This window comes from Numida meleagris, chromosome 1 (genome assembly GCF_002078875.1).
Source record: "Numida meleagris isolate 19003 breed g44 Domestic line chromosome 1, NumMel1.0, whole genome shotgun sequence".
NCBI classification, from domain to species: Eukaryota; Metazoa; Chordata; class Aves; order Galliformes; family Numididae; genus Numida; species Numida meleagris.
Window position 1 is genome coordinate 106,763,322 of NC_034409.1, and position 22,177 is coordinate 106,785,498.

The 22,177-nt window shown below is 38.7% G+C and overlaps 1 long non-coding RNA gene across 1 annotated transcript in view; it reads right to left on the reverse strand.

The window, feature by feature from the left end:
- LOC110392653 overlaps nt 1-20,602 on the reverse strand; it is a 33,029-nt gene extending 12,427 nt beyond the window's left edge. The window contains exon 1 of the long non-coding RNA XR_002434535.1: nt 20,493-20,602. This is a non-coding gene — a long non-coding RNA (uncharacterized LOC110392653). The remainder of the gene's footprint in view (nt 1-20,492) is intronic.

A 22,177-nucleotide genomic window follows, 5' to 3' on the forward strand; every position in this document is an offset into this window, starting at 1 on the left:
TGTCAATCCAACACCACCATACCCTTGCTCACTGTAAGCATTTTGCAGTGGAAATCTGACATACAGCCAGAATAAGTTGGATTTTCCCCTTCTCAGTATGGACTAGATACATGGGAGTGGAATGAACTTCATCAAGGGAAGGAATACATGTTTTTTTTCATGTGGAATTTTGTAACTTTGATATCTTTTTTTCCCCCTACCGAAAAGGAATGGGAAAAAAAAAATAGAAACTGTCCTATAGAGCAAGATTAGGAAATACATCAGTTGAGATTCATCCACATATAATAAAGATAAGACTAGGATGCTAAACAGCATTGAGATGAAAGCTTTTTTTTCTCCTGGTCTCTCCTGGAAGCACTAATAAGGCATTCTTTGAACAAATGGTGATGGTGTTAGAAAAAGGAGTCTACTCAAGGAGCTCTTGCTCAAAAAATGAAAATTATTGTAATAATTTCTATCTTGGTTTTAGAGCTTTGGTTTTCAATGAACAAGAAAAAGGCAACTCATTACAACACCTCTCACCATCACTAGTTATAAGCTTGTTATCACTTTTCGGCTGTTGTGATATTCTAGAGTCTCAAGCTTTCACATCAAAACATGTGACATCCGACCCCTACTGGTAACCTAACAAGTGACACAAAAACATTCAAAGTGATTTACAGATTGTTGTAGTACGGACCTTCCCATTAGTTCTTTCTGCTCTTAGCAAAGATAAGGATTAAAAGAGCATCTTTCAGAACAGAGAATCATACAAAGTTTCTTGCAGCTGGCATTATCTACAGGCACTTAAAAGTTTTGTGACTACTACAGATTCTAGATATGAATAGAATACATCAGCTCAGATGGAGTTTGTTTGATATTTAAAAAAATATATCATTATGAAAGATGGTGTATGCTAGTAATAAAACACAGAAGGGCTTTCTTTTGCCCTCTCCGACAGATCTCAGAAAAGTCACAACACAGTCTATGTTACTCTTTATTCTTCAGATTACAGGAACAACTACATGACCAGAACGGCTCCCTGAACTGAACCAAAAGTCTTTTTTTATCCCACAGAGTCCTATCTAGGGAAGTAGCCACCTTCCTAGCAGCAGATGTGGATTCATCAGGCCAGGACTCCCTCCACATCACACTCTACTCCTGATAATTTGTAGCTGAAAGGCTCCCCACACTGGGGCATTCACCTGGACCCTGCTGTTGCACTACGAAATGGTAGTTCAGTAAACACTCTGTTAAATGAAAAAGTTTTCTGAGCACCAGCTCCAGCTTATCAATCAAGTAGTTAGAAATACATTACGAAAGAAATTGTCTCATGTGAGATTTGTGAAATCTTTGCTCCAGAAACACATCTCAGACTGCTCTCACTGCCACCTTGTCATGGTTTTGTGATTTTCGGTTATTGGGATTCCACATCATAACATCATGTAGTGGATGATCCTGATTTTCAGAAGAGAAGGACTACTACAGTCCCCACAGTACTTTTCTCCTCTGTTACCATTTTCCAGCCGGAGGGAAAAGACAAAAACTCGCAGTATAAAAACTTGCAGATCACAAGACCTCGTCCCTTTTTCCGCCGTCTCTCGTCTTGGCAGCACCTCGCTCTCCAGCCGTCTTATCGTCGGTCGTAGAGTAAGGCCTACCTTGATTTTGGGACATTCTCTCTCTCTGTATTGGATTTATCAGCTTAAATTGTAATTATATTGTATTATAGTGTAGTGTTTGGCATTCCGATATTTTATTTAGTAAATTAGTTTGTTTCTCCTCAGATTGTTGCCGCTGTTCTTTGCTCTCAGGGCCATCTCCTTACCCTTTTCCCCTTTCCCCGGGGCATGGGCCCGTGGATCCCCCGTCCCTTTCGTCACGGAACCGGGCTGAATGCCCGTAAACCGTTGACATGTGAGATTTGTGAAATCTTTGCTCCAGAAACACATCTCAGACTGCTCTCACTGCCACCTCCATGTTGTACTTCTTCAGTGAGGGGCCACATCTAGAAGGAGTAACGCACCCCAACTGTAAACAACTGTCCTTGACTGGATGAAGGACAATTCTAAGTCATATTACTTGCAACTCCTCTCAAATAATTTTAGGAAGGTATCCTACTTAACCAATTAATTACAAAAAAAAATTGTGACAAGCTTTTAATTCTGCACTAGTCTCAGGTTTTCTCTTGTATACTGGTTCAATGGCTTAGTACATCTCCATTCAAAATGGTACAGGTCTCTCCCAGTCTTTGTTCCTTTCACAAGATTTAAAAAAGTGATATACCACTGCATTTTAAACATTCATGCAGATACAGTTATGAAGTTTATTCACTGTACTCAGAAGGTCAAGGCTCCAGTGAAGAGCATAAAGGAGGCGTAAAGTAACAAAATTACTCAAATTAGCCTGTAAGTCCTCTGTCTTTTGTAGGGAAAAAGAAAGTTACCAAATATCACTTCTGCAATATAGCCAAAAAAAGACTTAGAAATGTGCTCTCCTAAGGTTTTTCAGGTCTATCTCTATTTTCTTAAGTTCTAACAGCTTAGTAAGCCAGTGAGTACTTTACCAGCTAGTGAGTGTTGTGGACTCACAAGCAATAATTTCCTAGGTCTGCTGCTTAACTTTCCAATGCAGCTCCCCCACAAACACCTCTTTCCTGCACAGAATTTAGGCTTGTTCTCTGCCTGTATCAATGATTATAACAAAAGGGATTTTCTTTTTGGTTCTGAGGTCAGAATGATTTTAGCTTTTGTCTAACTAAGCACTTTAGAAGATGAACAAGTGAAGTAAGGTGAGTGAAAATTGAAAAACTGCCATGGCACTGACGAATACTCTAGAGGAGTACCTAGATGGCAGTCTGGGTTGTTTGGCTGGCCTAAACTGTAATTGGGAAGTGCAAAGAACTTTGCTTGCCAGAAGAGAGGCATTACCAAATGGAAACCAGAATCAAGATACTAGTGAGGGCTTGGTCACGCAGTGAAGAGAATAAGCTAGTCACCGAGGTGACTTTGATTTTCAATTTTTCAGATCAAAACCTCAATCTCTAAAGTAAATTCTCTGTTTTGATAGATAAAATGAACTTGGCATGTTTCAAAGCCAGAAGGGGTCAGAACTTAAATTCAAAAGTTAGGAATTAAAGAATTAATGTTAAACCAGTTTCACAAAATGGCAGGGAGTTTCCTGAAGTCAAATAAGTAATACCAAATATTTGGGTTTCTGTTTACTGAGAAATTCAGGATACCTTGATTTCTAAACAAAGAGTTATAAACAAAGTTCCTCTCTCAATTTCCTGTGAGGAGCCCATTAGAGATAATGTCCTTTCATCCAGAAAAACGCTGTTCTTCATGAATATTTGTTTTGGCAGATTTTGTATATTGTGACATGATAATTCTCATAGCACCCAAAAAAAAAAAAAAAGTATTACAGAGAAATGCTCGTTTAGCTACACTGATGAAAAGGACAAAATATTTTTTAAAGTTCAATAATTAGATATATTAATTCAAGAATATCCACAGTTATATCGAGTTGATTAATGTTGATTGAGGCTTCACTGAACACAAGACATTTACAGTCTAGAGTCAAGTTAATCTACAAAATACCCCTGGATTAAATTGCAGTTTATTTTCAGACTTATCTTACTGTTTCCTCTTCTTTGTAACCAAAATAAATTTCATAAGCATTTGTAGATAATGGCCTGTATCACTCTCTTGATCATCTCAGTCTTGGGTCAGATAAGCTGCGTAAGTGTTATTTATGATATTCACTGCCGTTATTTTATGGCCTTTTGCATTTTATTGTTGTATGTGACAGCATGATTATATATAATTGATAGTTAGTTTCATATTGCGCACAAAGAACGTGATAGGCAACACATATCCCCAACCATTTATATTTTTCAGGGTATATATTTTAAGCCATTTCAATCAGGTACTGTTTTGAAAGATCCATTATATTTTTCTCAATGCATGTCTCTCTAAGTATATGCTTTAATTGATTTTTTATGGAAATAATTTTTCAACAAAAGAAATATCACACATGGCAAAGCAGATTAATTTCGTCAGTACTATTTTCTACTGCAGCATGAAGAAATAAGGCATGAGATAGGTATATATCTATATGTAGAAATACTATGACCTAAGGGCTTGGAATTTGCTGTATAAAAATATTAACTGCCCAGAGCACACATTTCTTCATGAGATTTGATTTAGAGCTAGGATCAAACTGGGGACATTTAAATGAAAGGCTTCATGATTTGGTGGGGAACCCAAGCCTGGCTCCTGGCATACAGCTGAGCTTTTCTGAAATCTAATCTGAAAATATGTCTGAGGGAGGGAATCAAGGTATTGAAAACAAGCTAAAGACTTCCTTCTATGACTGCAGATTTGCTCTGTGAATATTTATCACTGTGTCCAAGACAAGTAACTGATAACAAGTAGTCTCTGCTAAACCAAACCAAAATTTTCAGCCTCCTTTCATCCCACCTCAACCTCAGGCATCTACTCGAGGTGTCTAAACCAGAATATTTGCCTTAGGCTTCTGCTAAAGTCAATGATGAGATATAGGATAAATTGCCATCTGGAAGTACCTATCTGTCTTTGACAATCAAGGATATCTAAACTCCTAACTCTACATCTTCTACATAGTTAAGTGTCTTATGTTAGTTGGGAGGAATCCAGACTTTCAGTCATTAAGAGAAAGCGAAAAGAAAGAAATGTCAGCGTCTGATTCATCCAACTTCTCCCCACAGTGCAAATCAATCCTTAATTATACTATCTGCTTGAGAACAATTTCAAATCTTGCCCTCAGGGCAACTTTCCTGAAAATAAAAATGCAATTCTTTGAGAGAAATAGCTAAAAAAAAAAAAAGCAGTCATGATTCTACATACTTTATAGATGATTAACAGTTACAACTGATAGAATTTGAAAATGCAAATATAGCAGAAAATGTCTCTTTTATGTTCAATAACGGTTAATTATTTTTAATCAAAAACATGGACTACACAGACATTTTAATACACTTTGCTAGTTTCTTTGTGTTCTATTTCTGAGAATTATGAAAAAATCAGTTGACAGGTTGTCATGCAGCCTACCCCTTAATAAGAAAAGGTGTGTTATTTTAAGCTTCAGAAACAATTAATGGTTTGCAGCTTATGAACATGTTGAGAAGTAGAGTCTTACTATTGAAAAGCACTCTCATGTCTGTTACTCAGCAATTTTTCAGTTCTTAGAGAAAACCAGGTCTCCTCTAACATATCTCAGGTGGAAGCAATTAACAGAATGCTGAACTACTGTGATAGGAGCCACACCTGAACCTAACACTGCATCATAGGATGAGCAAAACACTGAGTACTGCAGAGCTCACAGTTGGGAAAACGGATTGGATTCTCATCTTCCCTGCATTAGGTGACTCCACTTAAACCAACATAAAATAAAGACTAGGATCATAGCCTGTGAAGCCATGTTTACTCACAGCCTGAAAAGAAAGTCAACCCAATCACTGAGACAGGAGAAAGAATTATCTTCTGTAACTCTACTGAATATTGGAATAAATGCCATAGATGCAGCTGTATTGTATAGAGCAATGACTATCAAATGACTGTGCTTGTGAGTTATCCTTCCAGACATTATTTCTTCTGGAGAGTCCTTTAAATTTAAGACATATCTGCGATTCTTCTGGTAAGGTCACAATTACTCAGTCCCAAACTCTCAAAATGTAATAACAACATATTTTAAAATGATGAATTATTAGTCACTCAGACACAAATGTACAATAATAAAAGTCTGATTTGGTAAGATGTCTTGTTCATCTTTTTTTTTTTTTCCTCTTTCATTTTGAATTACTTTGCGTTAAAACATCTAACAGCTGTATTTGTCAGAGATGGGGAATGCAAGAGAACCTGCTAGCTGAGTTCACGCACAGTCCCTGGACAACAGCCAGGGGACACTTCAGTAAAACCTTCTGCAGTTGGTAGGATAACTGTATCCTTGCCTCAGGGAACCTCAGCATTAAAGTTATTAAATAAAACAGCCGCCTTGGCAGTTGGCTATGAGAAGCAATTTATACCATTGTAAATGGATTAGCAAAATGTAATTTCTTTGAACGTTTCCGTTTCAATTATTTCAAATAGATGTGCAGTTATAAATGTTAAGGAATTGTTTAAATGTTTCTCTCCATGGAAAAAGTAAATATAGGTTGCAGTTTTACACTCCCAGGTGAATTTTCTACATTTTTGCAGTTTTCTGTTACGTTAAGTCTTTCCATGCACTCCTGTAAATGTTGCCACTTGGAGATGGGGAGAAGGAATATTTGTGCTCCTGATGAAAGAGGGTATTATACTAATCAGGAAAGTATAGATTTGAAATGTCTTGAGGACCAGAGGAAAGCCTACGGCTGTTCTTATCCTACATTCTCAGCTAGTATATTTTGACATCAAGAGCCTGGAGCAGCACATGAGATACCAGGAAAGAGACTATACCACATATCTGTTTGTGTGAGAAGCAGGGGGAGTCTCTCTTGAAAATATGCCTCTGTGGATTTTCTCTGAGAAGGGTTAATTAATATACATAGCTCGCAGCTCAGAAACTATCAGACTCTCTTGCAATGATTTCAGCAATATCTCACCTCATCTCTCTCTCTTTTTTTTTTTTTTTTTAACCTTTTTTGGTAAGATGTTGCAATTAAGCAATAAGATATAACAAGAAATATGACTACTGGCATGGGATAATCAGGTCCTTGGGGTGTGATCAAGAATCAAGAACAGACGAGTGCTTCTAATCCCCCATGGGCGCGATTACCTCATGATGGCCATATCCACTGAGAAACTACATTGCTACTATGAATTGTTCCCTTTTATATTCTACTACATTACCGAGGCAAGTGACCGTGCTTGCCTCAAACTGCCATTTTGTGTCAGAAGCAGGATGCAGGCTGGTTGCAGCCAGCTCCCTCGATGCTCTGCAAATGCTACTTGCCTGAGCCCACCAGAAACACTGCCGGGTGTACAAACCTGCTTCTGAAAAAAGCTCTCCTCAGCAGCCACGCTAATAAGCCAAATTAAAGTTGCTGCAGACTTTAAACAGGGGGGTGGTGAGGGGCAGAAGTAGGGCAGCAAGAAATAGTGGACAGGGAGAGCTCAGTTGAAAGCAGCCGCGCAGAAGCCTGAGGGCTAAGATGGCAGTCATCATTGATTCAAGGAGAGGGAGATGTCAAGGACAGAGAATGTCAAGCAGGAACAACAATAAGGCATCATAAGAACGCTCAGCAGTGCCAAGTCTTCCAAAAACAGAACAAACGAAACTACCAGACTGTTGTGATTGGTCTATTTACTGCATGATATCACAAGAAAAATGCTTTTTTTTTTTTTTAAAAAAAGGATACATTTATAATGTACATCTGTCCTCTTCCTCCCGCCTACACAAAACTAATTAAAATTTTTCTCTCTCTCCTCCTCTCATGCCTCCACCCCCACTGGCATCATCTTGAAATAGTCTTTGCAAACAAAGTTAGACACAAGCAAATGCTCTACGTGGAACCAATCATTTCAATATATAGATAAGCAGCAGCAATACATGGGCCCTGAAAGAATAATCAGACGCTAAAGGAAGAGCTACAAGAACACAAACACACACTAATTTTCTGCAATCTGCAGCATTGTCTATGATATGCAATGCTTTCCTGAAGCATTAACACCTGCCTTTGCAGGTGATAGAATTTTATGGCACAAAGTGTATTTATCCAATAGGTTTTTACAAGTACTTTACAGCAGCTTCTCACGTAGGTGACAGAATGAATTATGTTCCTGCTGACGCTCACAGACCAAACATGGTGATATTTCCAGGTGAGTGTACACACACGCTTACACACACATGCAGCATGCTGAAAAACAGGTCACCACGGTATTGCTTAGGTGGGAACACTGAGCCTGTTGCTGGATGAAACGACAGCACCACAGGAAAGGGCAAACAACATGTTTAAGATGTTGAACAAATAGTAAGTATTTTCAATTGTCTCACAATTTGATTTTGTTTCATAATGGCCCATTTTTAAATTGCTTGGAAGAGAGAAATTACTCTCAGCACTTAGGCCACCAACCTGTGTTACTAGGACCACATAAGCTCTAAGAAACTCAGACCACAGAGGAAGTGATGGATACGGGACTGTAAAAAATGCTGGACTTTTGGCCAGAGCAAAGGGAGCCCAAAGCCTCGTACATGGTTACTGCATAACACTATGGAGCACTGCAGGAAACTAACATGTTTCCGAGTTCTACCTTGGCTTATTGCACTGTCTCTAAAACCAAACAACCTTTGTTTTACTGCAGCTTCAGTGGAAAAATCTTACATTATGCAACTCAGTTGAGGAAGTTGAAACGTCTCTCTTGTTGCAGCCCTAAAGGTAAACACTATGTTCTTGGGGTACATAGCAATGTTCTTATGTCAAGAAAATCTCTACATAATGAAGTTATATATTCATAATACACAACTCTTCTTCAACTTTTGACATATCAAGATGTATCACCCTTGCAAGAGAGGGAAATTCGCTCTGTTGAAGAACTCATTTGGTGCCTTTCCAAAAATAATAGCTCGATTCCACAGTAAACATGGCATGAAATTCAGGAATACTTTGCATTTACCTGGGACCTGTGTGACATCGATGTTCATTTATGGCACAGCAGCGAATTTCACTCTAATAAACCAAACCCAAGTTAAAACCTTTCCTTTCTGCCTTCAGTCTTACCGTGCATTTGGTGTTCTACATCTCAAGGAAAAGGAAGATACTTCTGTCTGAACAAACTAGTTTGCTTAGTAGGCCATCCAAACTGTAATTGGTATTTTCCACCTACACAACAAAGCATTTTCCCTATTGAGCACAGTGTTTAAGTCTGAAGGGAAAAAAAGGATAGAAAAGTGGAATACAGAGGAATACTTGATCACATTATTTCTTTCACACAGATACTACAGGAGATAAGTTAGAGTACTTTCTGGCTGAAAGTGGATAGGCTTAGCAAGCAAGTCAGACATATTCCTCAAAGGCTTTTGCCCTCCTTCCGCAGCAGAGCTAGACTCTGCTGATCCAACTCCCTCAGTTTTGAAGATAGCATTACAAATATTCTTGCTGCCCCTTTGCTGCATGGGGAGTAGAAGAGGCTCCACTTCGAACAACATCAGCGCTCCCACCCCCAGCAGCTCCCATTGCTTTCTCATCCCAGCTCCAGTTCTCCATCTGCTTAGCTATTAATTTATCTTGCTAAAACTCAGCAAGTAAAAATCTCTGTGGGGCTGGCATGTCTGGAGGCTCTTTGTCTTTTCTGTACAGCTGCAGACAAGTATCTGCAAAGTTTCAATATTTGTTCTGAATGGAATATCTTTCAGGTAGAACTCCGTTTCACATAGTGTTGCTAGTGCAGACAGGATGTGTCCCATAAACCAAAAAACTCCATTGGGACACTGGTGCCACTAGCAGAATAGGTGGAAATTGCTCTTCCTTGGCTAATTTTACGTTAGTAATGTCTTGTCTTTGTTACTGTTAACATATATTCTTATTTTATACTTTAAACTTTCACAATAATCTCATCCAGAGAGAAATAGTTTCTTATAAGAGATACCAGACATCTTTATAAAGTGTAGTGTGACTGTTATGGGTTAGGAAAGACACCTCTGTCCACAGCTATGCTGTCTGAATCATAAGAAAATTATTTTAAAAGAACATGAGAGGTAATTCAGTTGATCATCCCTACCCCCAAACAAGATCACTGTTAATATCTTAATACTACTGACACTTGGTAGTCCAACTTGTTCTTGCAGATCTCCACTGCAGTTTTTGTAGCCATTTTGTTTGTGTGAGGTGGGTCTCTTTCCTGCAATCAAATCATTTAAAGCTCCCATTAGCTAAAATTAACTGAAACTTGTTCTGCTGGTTATGTTTTCAAAGCCTCTTCTCTGTAGAAGTTTAAAGTATTGAATTGGAATGAAGGATTTTAGTTGTTTAATTCCTAATTAAAAATATTTTCAGGTTTTTGTATGCGTTGTAACATCTACACTTACTATACCATTACCATTAGTTCTTGTGGACATCTTACATTTAGATATGTAGAGATTTTTATATACAGCTCACAGAGGTGATATTCATCATCCTGCTAGTTTAAAAGTTTTCCATTGCAACATCTTATTTTTTGATGTCAAAGACCTGGTACTTCAGGCATTCTCTTTAGTAGCAAGGTTGAGATTTTAATGTGCTACTTCAATTTGGCTTCAGTTTGACTCCTCACTGAGGCACAGCCTGGCTGAGAAGAGAGAAAAGATGAATGTGAAAGCCAGCCATCACTGGGATGACTTAGTGAGGAATCAGCAGGACTCAGGCTGCAACTGAGAAAGAGCATTACCCCATGAGTGAGAATGAATTTATTTTGCCTGAAGTGCTAGAAATGTAATAAAAGTTAGCAACATCAATTCAAGAGGTATTTAGACTAATCTGGTAGAAAGGCAGTTACTTACTATACTTCTAATGAACTGATTTAGCAGTTAAACAAACATTCACTCCTGAGAGGAAAAGAAAACCAAACTAAACCAAGGTTAACGTAGACTGGTCCCAGAGGATGTCTTTTATCCCTCGGCACTGTCTCATAGCATTCAAATGTTCTTGTGCTTCTATGCAAATGAACTGCTTCCAAAATCCAACTCTTTCAAGTATGTTGCAAGCACTACTGTCTATGTCATTTTACAGTAAACACATTTTTGTTGCATAGCAATATGTTTCTTTTAGAAGACGGGTAAATATGCAAAATGTTTCTGTATCTATTTGTCAGATAATCAAACAGATTTTTTGTCTATCTTTGGGCCCCTTTTATGTTCATTCTCTGTGAACATATGCAACAAGATCTCTCCCAGCACAAACACTTCAAGGAATCAAATAGAAAGCTCTTTTTCTACCAGTATTTGCACAAAAATAGGAGAATAAGAAAATATTTTACAATGTAATGGAGTAGAAGCAGCTCAAAGTGACCAGCCCTTTCAGTTCCTGTAAATTTTTGTTGGTCCTCATGTTATTGAACAATATAAGGATCTCAAGAAGAAAGAGAAATGCATGTGAGAAATGGAAGCTAAAGTCCTTGTTAACAACTCAGAAACCAGATGTCAGTGAAATCTCCCAGTTTCCTTGCAATCACTTCAGATGCAATACGTGAAAATTAATCGACTGCTCAAATCACAGCACAAGATAAACTAATATGCTCCCGAGGAAGGCCAAAGAACTCGCTTCTTCTATTGCAGCCACAATTATTGATGGAACTTCTTCTGAGATGAGTACAGGTTCAAAGACTGTAAAGGTCTCTGGTTTCTTGAGCTAGTAAGAAGCTATGGCCTGTAGTAGGCATACACTTTAATAACTATGTCACCAGGCTTATTTCAACCAAAAGTTCCCTAGGGTATGTTGGTATTGTATTGCAAGTACAGGATGGAATCACTCCTGGAGGCAGCTTTGCCAAAAGCTCGTGAATTAAGACAATTCTGCCTGCATCACGCTTCCTTCATCATTTCTTATTCTTCTGATATTTCCTCAGAGCGCACAAGAATTCAGCCTACCTAAATTTCCGGGATGCAGAATGGATGTGGCCAATGAGGACACTGGAACAACACATCTCAAGAGCTGTGATGCTCCTCTGAAAGAGATTCCAGTGATGTCACTGGTACAAAATCTTTTGAGGAATATGAAATTTTGCAATTCTCTGTGTTCAAAAATTTTAACAAGCTGTATAAGTAAATAGCTAGACCTGTGCCATGGATGCCTCTATCAGATTGAACTGCATACACCACTGTCCTTTTCACATTAATTTGCTACATTTTTTTTTTATTATTTTGTTTTTCTTTCACTCTAAGATAAATCCCTTAGATGTCAGTGAATCTTCTTCTTTGGGAGAAAAATGTATTTCTGTTTGTAGCAATAGTCTCTTAAAAATGTTCCAAAAGATAGAAAGGGAAGGACAGCCTTTTCCACTTTTCTTCCCATTACTAAATTTCAGCTTTGACTGTTCAGGTGGCTGTGTTGCTGCATTAACATTCTAATAAGAAACAACAGACCAAAGATTCAACCATAATTATTCTTAAAGCACTGCAACAACAGCATCTTTTCAAGACTTGCATAAAGAATTCTTTAATTCAAGCTCCTCTGTATCAATGGGATCTTTTATAATGAATACTTACAGATGCACCCGGGAAGCTACAAATGATGTGACTGGCCACAGGCATGCCTCCAGGCTGCTAAGAATTACTAAAACAAACAGTCATTCTACTTTATTTGGGGAAAAGTTTTTCCATTTATGAACAAATAAACCAGTCTGCCATTTTCCCTGTCATTCAAAACACGTGCAAGGAAGTGCTATTTCCATGGAAGGTCACAGATTTTGAGTTTAGTACTGCATATACTCAAGTAGTTTTTGTTCTACAGTCACACAAGCTCTGAAGCACAAATGGTTTTTGTATTAAGAGACTAGCTGACAATTTCAGTTCTCATCCTATAAGAATTATATATTCATCCAAAGGTCCATGCTGTATTATTGCTAGAAGTCCTGCAAGATGTATACAGGCATTGTCAATGGTTTTCAGGTGTTTGGCCCGGTTCCGTGATGAATGGGGCGGGTGACCCACGGACCCACGCCCCAGGAAAGGGAAAAAAGGAAAAAATTGACAAAGCATGCTTACCAGTTTTACAATAACACATGATTAAGCAGAGGATATAAACTTTGAGCATGAAGACATCTTCCTACAACAAATAGAGCCTCATTTTTATATAGAGGTCTATTCCCTGTCAGTCTTGCCATAAGTAGATACCTGCCATTCAAGAAGAGAATTTGGGCAAAGAGGAACCTTGGGTAGAGAGGAACCAGATGAGTTTTAACAAAAGCAAGTGTAGAGTCTTGCACTTAGGAAGGAATAACCGCACGCACCAGTACAGGCTGGGGGATGACCTTCTGGAGAGGAGCTCTGCAGAGAGCTCCAACCTAAGCCTTTCTAAGTCCCTAAGTCCCCCTCCCCCCTCCTTCATTAGTTCTTGTGGACATCTTACATTTAGATATGTAGAGATTTTTATATACAGCTCACAGAGGTGATATTCATCATCCTGCTAGTTTAAAAGTTTTCCATTGCAACATCTTATTTTTTGATGTCAAAGACCTGGTACTTCAGGCATTCTCTTTAGTAGCAAGGTTGAGATTTTAATGTGCTACTTCAATTTGGCTTCAGTTTGACTCCTCACTGAGGCACAGCCTGGCTGAGAAGAGAGAAAAGATGAATGTGAAAGCCAGCCATCAATTGGGAAGACTTAGTCCCTCTCTGCAGAGAGGGACCTGGGGGTCTTGGTGGACAACAGGCTGGCCACGAGCCAGCAGTGTGCCCTAGTGACCAAGGCGGCCAGTGGCACCCTGGGGTTCATTAAAAAGAGTGTGGCCAGCAGGTCGAGGGAGGAGATCCTCCTCCTCTACTCTGCCCTGGTCAGGCCTCACCTAGAGCATTGAGTCCAGTTCTGGGCTCCCCGGTACAAAAAAAGACAGGGATCTCCTGGAAAGAGTCCAGCAGAGGGCCATGAAGATGATCAAGGGCCTGGAGCACCTCTCTTTATGAGGAAAGGCTGAGTGATCTGGGTCTGTTCAGCTTTGAGAAAAGAAGACTGAGAGAGTATCTGATCAGTGTGTATAAATACCTAACGTGCAGTTGGCAAAGGGGCAAGGCCAGACTCTTTTTAGCAGTGTGTGGCAATAGGGCAAGGGGAAATGGCCACAAACTGAAGCATAGGAAGATCCGCACAAATGTGCCTAAGAACTTCTTCACTGTGAGGGTGATGGAGCACTGGAACAGGCTGCCCAGAGAGGTTGTGGAGTCTCCTTCTCTGGAGACATTCAAGACCTGCCTGGACGCCCACCTGTACAACCTGGTCTAGGGAGCCTGGTTTCGCAGGGGAGTTGGACTCAATGATCTCTAGAGGTCCCTTCCAGCCCCTACAATGCTGTGATTCTGTGAAAAGGAGTTAAGACCACTAGTTGTAAGAAGAGTTGTATCACTCCCTGGTGCTTCTTTGGCCATAAAAATCTGCATGTTTCTCCTGCCTTAGCATGATGGGCTCTTTACACTCTAGCAAACACTGATCTTCTAGGTGAGGTGATGAATAAAGATTTCAGCTACTAAATATACAAATGTTCATAGAGATGAGGAGCAAAAACTGAGAATTTAAATTAGGAGATAATATTAGCAACATAAACAAGACATTGTTGTGGATATTTTCAAAGTTACTTAGGGTTATGCCAAGAGTAAGTAGAATACTAATTTTTATGGTGAATTTTAAAGTTTTTCTTTGAAACTAATATTAGGTTCTGGAAAGAAGCCTTACTACTTTTAAGTCAAAGTGGGGTGATCAGTCCTAATTGAACGCTACGTATAAACTTAAAATATGCTAGAATTTCAAGCAATTGCAATGGTATACTCTTGACGCCAAGTTTTCTCAGAGCAAAAATATTTTCCAAATACTATCTCTACCTTGATATAATTTAGTTAGCAGTATTAAATCAAACTAAAACGTATTGCCAGGAAAAGAAAAAGAATGCATAGAAAGCTTAACTTTTCTGAAAGTTAAATGCTACCTAATGGTTGGGTAGGTAATACACACAGTCACCTAATTAAGCTAAATGGTGGAGTCATTACTCAGAATCAAAAATGTGTTCATTACTAAGCTTAAAGAAAATTAAACAGTACCATTATAAATAGGCCCAAGGAAGAGCTATTTATTGATACATCTGTGTGGAGTTCAGATCAGTTTTAAAAAGTTGTCCAGAAACAGATGGATATACTCAATTTCATCATATAATGACCAAAAGATAGTGAGGTCAGAATCATCTTGAACTGGTGATGTTCTTGAAATTTTACCAAATATAAATAAAAAGTGTTCATTCTCTTGATGCTTTCCCCTCTAAGGAAGAGATACTTTTTTAAAACCTTTAAGACGGAAACCATTTAGGACTCTGACTAGCAGATTTTGGACTTTGGGTCTTTCCTAATAATCAGAGATACCAACATAAATTGACAACCACATGAAAGAATGCACAGACAGATAAGGGAGGGACTATTGCATTTACTCTAAAGGACAGAGAAAAGGAGAAATCAATATTTATTTCTAAAAGACTCCACTGGGAATTTCTGTAGTTCAAAGGAAGTCAAAACCTATCCTTGACGAATGAAAAAATTGCTTTTCTAGAATAGCAACCTGACTGGAATCCAAATCATTTTTCCATAGGTTCAGACTCCTGCCAGGCTCCGACTTCAGGGATATCCAAAATCAATATCCTTAGCATACCTCCACAAATTTCTGCACAAAATCCTTATTCCTTATAGTATCTGAGAGGGTTATGCCAGAAGCAAAAAAGAAAAATGATTACTTCTTAACAGTTTTCAGATTTTCAAATCTTTCTCTTGAAAACAATAATCGGACAATTATGGGATTTTAATCGGATATCTGGGACAAATTTGCTTTGGTAACTAATTGCCTTTGTTTGCATGGAGAATACTGCAGCTATAAGAAGATACAGTTTGTATTTTGTCTTTTCAGTTTAATCAGAACCCAATTGACAAAGTTATGTTATTAACAGGTCCTATTATTGCTGAAGTTCAATAAGGATCAATAATTTTTGCAGTGTATTCACCTGATGTTAATATGCTGTATATGAACCTAACAGCAATATGTGCTATGCCGGATCATTCTGAGTTTGTTGTCTTAGGGTTGCTAGATTTCTTTCTAAAGGTCAAAGAACTGCCAGGACACTGGAGGCATCCTAACAGTTAGTCATGCTAAAGCCCATACTACCATCATACTTCCGTTTCATGAGGCATGCTAAAACTAGCTGCCCATTTAAACATAGCAGAGAATTCACTGGTGCTATCAGAACCATTATTTTACTGCAGTTCCAATTTAGCTCATTCACAACCCCTCTTGGCCTGTATATACACATCAAGTAACATGTGCAAAAGAGAAAAGTAGCTCTCTCCTTTCTACAATAGCAATCATCACTTGTTTGCTTGAGGGGCAAAAGAAAGAGAATTTTCTTATGGGTCCTAGAATTTCTTAAACCCTCATACTCGTGCTGCATTAAAAAAAAAAAGAAGAATCTATTTCTACATTCATTTTCAATGTGTTCTGTACTTCTATTTAGGGAAGCCATTCAACGTGTGCAAATAGCACGTTCTTTTGAATTCTGCTGTATTTCCATTCTGGCTCAGTAATTAGAACAGATAGCGATTACTATAACTAAATACCAAAAGCTCTGAGTTATGTATATAAACTTTTTTCTTTTTTTGTACCTTAAATTGGTCAGTATTTATTCTTTTCACCATATGTGCTTTGCATTTGACAATGTTTTGGGACAGCATCTTTTCAAAACAAAATAAGTAATGCAAATACCTCAGTGCATTTACTGCAGGCAATTAATCTTTACATTCATTAGTTTCAACGTTCTTCTTAAATGGTACTTGACAGATTTTTTCAACTTCCAGTATTTTTAACACTAACTTTAATTGGAGCTTCTCTAGCCATTTTGACAGTCATCCAAAACAAGAGATACTGTAACTCAACTTTTTGAATTTTTTTTTTTTTATCTTTTCTGACATAAGCACATAAGGATCCTGCATGACCTTAAGTAGTAACAGGCAAATGACTTTGAACATTCTTTCTGAATCCTATACTTCGATTTAGTAACAACATTTCTTGAGTGAAACTATTTATTAATTTAACCACACTGTCCTGTCCAATTTATTTAATCCTATATTTTTTTTATTTTAAAAGATATTTGTTGGACAATAATTTTGAGAAAAGATTTCTTCGCTAAAAAAGCATGCAGTATTGAATTATCCTTTTAAGTCTGATTACTAAATTATGTTAATAATGATCTACTGTTATCTTACATCTATAGAATAAAAATATCTTTTGAAGTTTCCCATGTTTGTAATAATAGGTTGCATAATGCTCTGATGGCACCTTACTTCTTGTTGAAGATGTTGGCTTCCATGTAACACATTATTTCTTCTACTAATTCATTCCCAGTTATTGCAGAATCTAAGACACCCAGTTAAAGACCAGAATGCTCTGCACTGTATGAATACTGAACAAACATTAGTTTATTCTTTCAAGTAGAAATGGAATTACTAGTGACAGCCATACTTCATAATATGTATGCTTTCATTTTATGAAGCGCTATTCATTTGCATAGAATCTATGATTCTGTATTTCAGAAGTTGTTGGGTTTTATTGTTTTTATTTTTCATCATGTTTAATAAAGATTGATTTATTTAGAAGTGTTGTTTCTTTCTATTTCGGCAACCTCACTTAATGCCTGTCATGGGACAGAAATTAAGTACTCATCTCCTGAACATCATTTAAAAAGAATTCTGTACGTTACATTTGTTTATGAATTAGGTTTGTGATAAACAATTGGTTAATCCTATCCTACTATTAATCTTGATAATATGACTGGTTTTCCTTTCTGATAAAATTAACGCAAAAATTAACTCCTGAATAGAACTCCAATAGAATACTCTCCTCCCAGAAATTTCCAGTTGATGGAGAAAGCATCAAATCATCGGTTTATGGCTGGTAGCCCTTCCCTCACCATACGTCCCATACAAAATCCTGTCCTACAGAACGCAAACCTGAGAAGAGTCTGCAGAGCCCAGGCATCATCACTTCAAAGTTGAAATGCAAAACTGCAGTACTGGTGCGTGTTTTCTCCAGCAAAGGACACACTCTGCAGTTACAGATGAAGAATGGTGAAATCAAGGAGGATACAGAATGCAAAGCTTAACAGAGTATCAAAATGCCATTTGTCTTCTGCTCCCACACCAGCACATTTACAACACTCCTGAAAAACCTCCTGAAGGTGGCATTATTTCTAGTTCTCAGGGCCAAGGGAAAGAAACCCTTCAGATAATGGCAAAACATTTTACATTACACATGCTTTGCTCATGGGGAAAGAGCAGCAGTGACACACAGACTTAAAAAGAAAATTTAAAAGAAATCAAAGCAACTAAAATACCAAGGCTAAGATCAAGTAGATTTCATGAAGATGACTAAATGGGATCAAGAAAATTCAGATCTTATGCTAGGTCTTGCATAGGCAGAAAATAACATTCCAATGCATTTTTAGTTGTATAATATTTTTTTCTGCTTTAATTGATCCTGCACTGTTTTGCATTTCACAGAGACACGTTATTGCTCCTTTGACACAAGTTGTTGACCATATGCTTGACAGAGTGGGGTAGTACTTTCAAAAAAAATTGCCTACTGATAAAACTATTGTGTAAAGATTTAGAAGTTTTGTTGGGTTTGAGTTTGTTTCTTTCTCTGGAGAGTGATTCTGTACAAGTCACTGCACAGAGAGTTGCACATTTATTGACTTGCAATGTGTTTCAGATCCAGCCCACTTGGTTTACAGAGAGATTTGTTCTGACTATCGCCTAGCAAATTCCAAGAGCCAAGTCTGTGGATTCTAGCACAGGCATCACAGCAATACATCTGGCAACCAAATTTGGTACAGAATCATAGAATCACCAAGGTTGGAAAAGACCTGTAAGATGATCTAAGTCCAACCATCCACCTACCACCAATATTGCCCACAAAGCTATGTCCCTCAGTGACACATCTCTACAGTTCTTGAAGGCCTCCAGGGGCAGTGACTCCACTACCTCCCTGGGCAGCCTGTCACACTGCCTCATCACTCTTTCTGGAAAGATATTTGCTACTGCCCAACTTGAACCTCTTGTAAGGAAGACCACCTGAGATGTAAAATTCTCTTTGGACATTATTTGAGGTGGAGATTCCATGAGCAGAATTTAGTCCATAATTCTTCAGGTAATAGGTAAGTGAGACTAGAAACCTGCTTGCTGTCTGTTGCCTGTATTCCCTCCACAGCATTAGCAGAAATGGAAAGTAACTCAGAAAATATTATCATAAAATTTTGTAGACTGTATTCAGGAGGGGAGAAAAGCAGATATAGGAGCCAAGAGAGAGAATTATGAATCACATGTGAGTAATAACACTTTTTGCAAGTGAAGGGAAAAGTAGTTATATAACAGAGAAAAAAAAACAAACAATAAAATCTCTGCTAAATATTCATGTATAATGTTTTCTATTTTTCATTTTACTTGAAGATTTGGGAGCTGAGAAAAGTAATTAAGCTCTGAAAGTGAACTTGTCAAAATTCGATAAGAAAAATTTTCTTATCATATACTTGGTTTGATGAACATCTCAAAGACACTCACCCCTAAGGAAGCTGGTTGCAAATTCTCCGTGACTGAAGCTTTGTGGAGTTCATCTGGGGCTCTGAATCACAGGATATTGACCCATCATGATGAGGCAGTGGCATGCCTCATACAGAAAGAAAGTTATGGTTTCCCAATAGATACTGCTTTTCTTATTAAAAATAATTGCTTACAATCATTGTCTTGTGAAACACCTGAGCTCATCCTGTAACCCAGTATTGGAAGTGGATCCAGCGCAGCTGTGAAAGTTGGGGAGTGAGGGCTGTCCTTCTCACACAGAGGATAACAAAGAGCATATTGACCATACAGATTGGCGTATCTTCCTCACAGAGCCTCAAAATGGGTGAATGTGAACTCACTGCAGATCTTCTGCCAGAAGCACGCTCTCTCCACATCTAAGTAAGTTTCTGCGCTTAGGTAGTGCTTATGTTTTCTTTTCTTTCTTTTCCTTCTGGGACAGGATACGGGGAAGAGCACAGACTTGGGCTGCATCAGAGAGCAGCCAGTCAATCCCATGGCAGCTTAGTGCTTTGGGTAGGTTCTAGCATGTCCCCCAGGACTTCACCAACTGCACAGGTGAAGGCCCGTGCTTTAGAATTAAATTTCTCTTTCACAGCATTGCCTGTATTCAGCAGAGCTCAATTACAGATCTAATTCTTTCCTTGTATTTGCTAAAGCAACTCTTAAATAACATTTAAGAAACAAAAAACATGTTGCTGTACCAGGATTTTTAAGAAGTTATTCATTGCCATACTTTAGTTGAGATCTGTGAAGAAACACATGCAGCATATTTTGAGAACGCGCTATACCAGGTTACCCTAAGTCACAGTGTGTTTAAACAACCACTTTATTCCACCATCTGGTACATGATAGGTTTCTGATAAATACGTGCCTGTGCTTTGACTGTGGGATGCACACAAGTATGTTGGCTGGATTTTTCCAAGATGTTTGTCTAAGCCTCAGACAAACAACTTTGGCAATGCACAGGAGCTTTCTGTGGGTGCAGCAGTAATCCTTCCCCTTAATTCCCACCCACCCCTAGCTCCCACACCCTCAAGGTGAGCTCAGACTCCTTCTGTAAGTCAAAGACTATAGCTCACACAAACGTACCCAAGTACAAGATTGCATCTGTGTATAGCCAAAATCAACATTTGCCCAAGGCAGCTGATTGCTGGGCATCCTGGAGTCCCTGCTTTGGAGAGAAGGAGAAAGAAGGGACTGACCTTTGAGCAATAAGTGGTAGTAGCTCTCCAGGTTCAACCAGCCAAGTCCTCTGCTTCTACACTCTGGTCTGACCCTTCACCACCCACTTATGTTTGCCCTTCCTCTACTTGCAAGGGCACACAGGTGCAGAGTCACCTAGAGCAGTAGGGAGGGGCTCCAGCACCAGAAAGGAAGCAGTCATAGGTAAAGAAGCAGTAGGTTTCCTTCCAGGAACTGACAGACTGAGGGACAGGAGAGAGAGAAGCAATTTTGCAAGCACCCACGGCCCTCCAAGATCTGCACAGATCTCTACAAACCCTATGGGTCTCTCTCAGGACCAAAGAAACCCCAGGAACTCCTCTAGTTTTCCTATTTTTATCTGCAGCTCCCAAAGAATTACAGAATGGCTTGGGTTGGAAGGGACCTTAAAGATCGAGCTCCAGCCCCCTGCTGTGGGCAGAGCTGCCAAGCACTAAAGCTGTGGACCTTTTCCATCCTTCCTCATCCAGTTCTCCTCAGCGGTTCATCTCAGCCTTCCTCCACTCTTCAGAGTTGCCAACGCCACTGAAAAGCCTTGAGGTGGCTCCAAGCTTGTTTTATTTTGCATAGATCGTGGCAGTGTAACAGCAGTAACATGCTGCGCATTGCAGGCTGCAGAGCTGCCCACAAACCAGGTAAATGCTCAGATTTTTAAGCTGCGAAAAGATGGAGCTGTGAGGTCAGCTGTGCAATGCCAGACCCAAGCTCGCTTGTTTACACAGATTTTTCCTCAAAGTGCAAACTCATGCTGTGGACAGCAGACCTGTTATGTTTACGTTGAGTAAATAAGGATCCTTCTGGCCAGAGACAGTAGCTTTAGATAACACTCAGATAATATCTTATTGAGAAAACTCCATATAATGCAGAATAGATCAGACAGCTGGGATTTGATCCTGACTTTCCCACCTTTTCTCATTCTACCCGTTTATGCTTCAGATCCTAGGAGTCCACCATCTAAACCCTTCTCTATATTTCAGTCTCATCTTGGAATGTGAAACTTCTTAAAAACATAACCTCTTAATACTTCATCATTTTTGTGGTTGACAGGCACGTTAGATAAAATATGAAAGGAACAAAACAACCTGGCTGCTTTCTTCTTTTGTAAAAATTGATGTACCAGATCAAACCAGTGTCATATCCTGTCAGACACGTCACCAAGTGTTGGCCATTGTCTGACGGGGCTTTGGAGAGAGCTATGAAGCACAAGCAATAAATACTGTTATGACCAAGATGAAAGTTAATTTGTGTTCCCACTTAATTAGTTCTTAATTTATATCCTGAAGTGCAAGGGTTGAGCTCTCATAAAACTGTGTCGTTTGGAAAATAAGTGTTTCCATTTTTCATACTCTACTGCCCTTCTTTTCACTGCTAACAGCAAGTTTTTTTACTATCACCCTGTAGAAGGTCTGAAGTTCTGTCTCATCTTTTTCCTTTCTTTTCCCCGAGTAATATATGGGGAAAAAAAAAAAGCCTGACAGAAGTGTTGTAAGCTGCTATTTACTTGGTATTCTATAGCTACTCAGTGCAATAGTGTATAATAAGAGAGTAAATAGAAGAGTCCAATCCATTTCCTCTTTCAGACTTTCTCTTACAGATCCATCTCTTACAGACCTGCCATGTTTCCTGCTACACAGGCTAGGAATCAGTTACTCTTACCTTGCTTAAT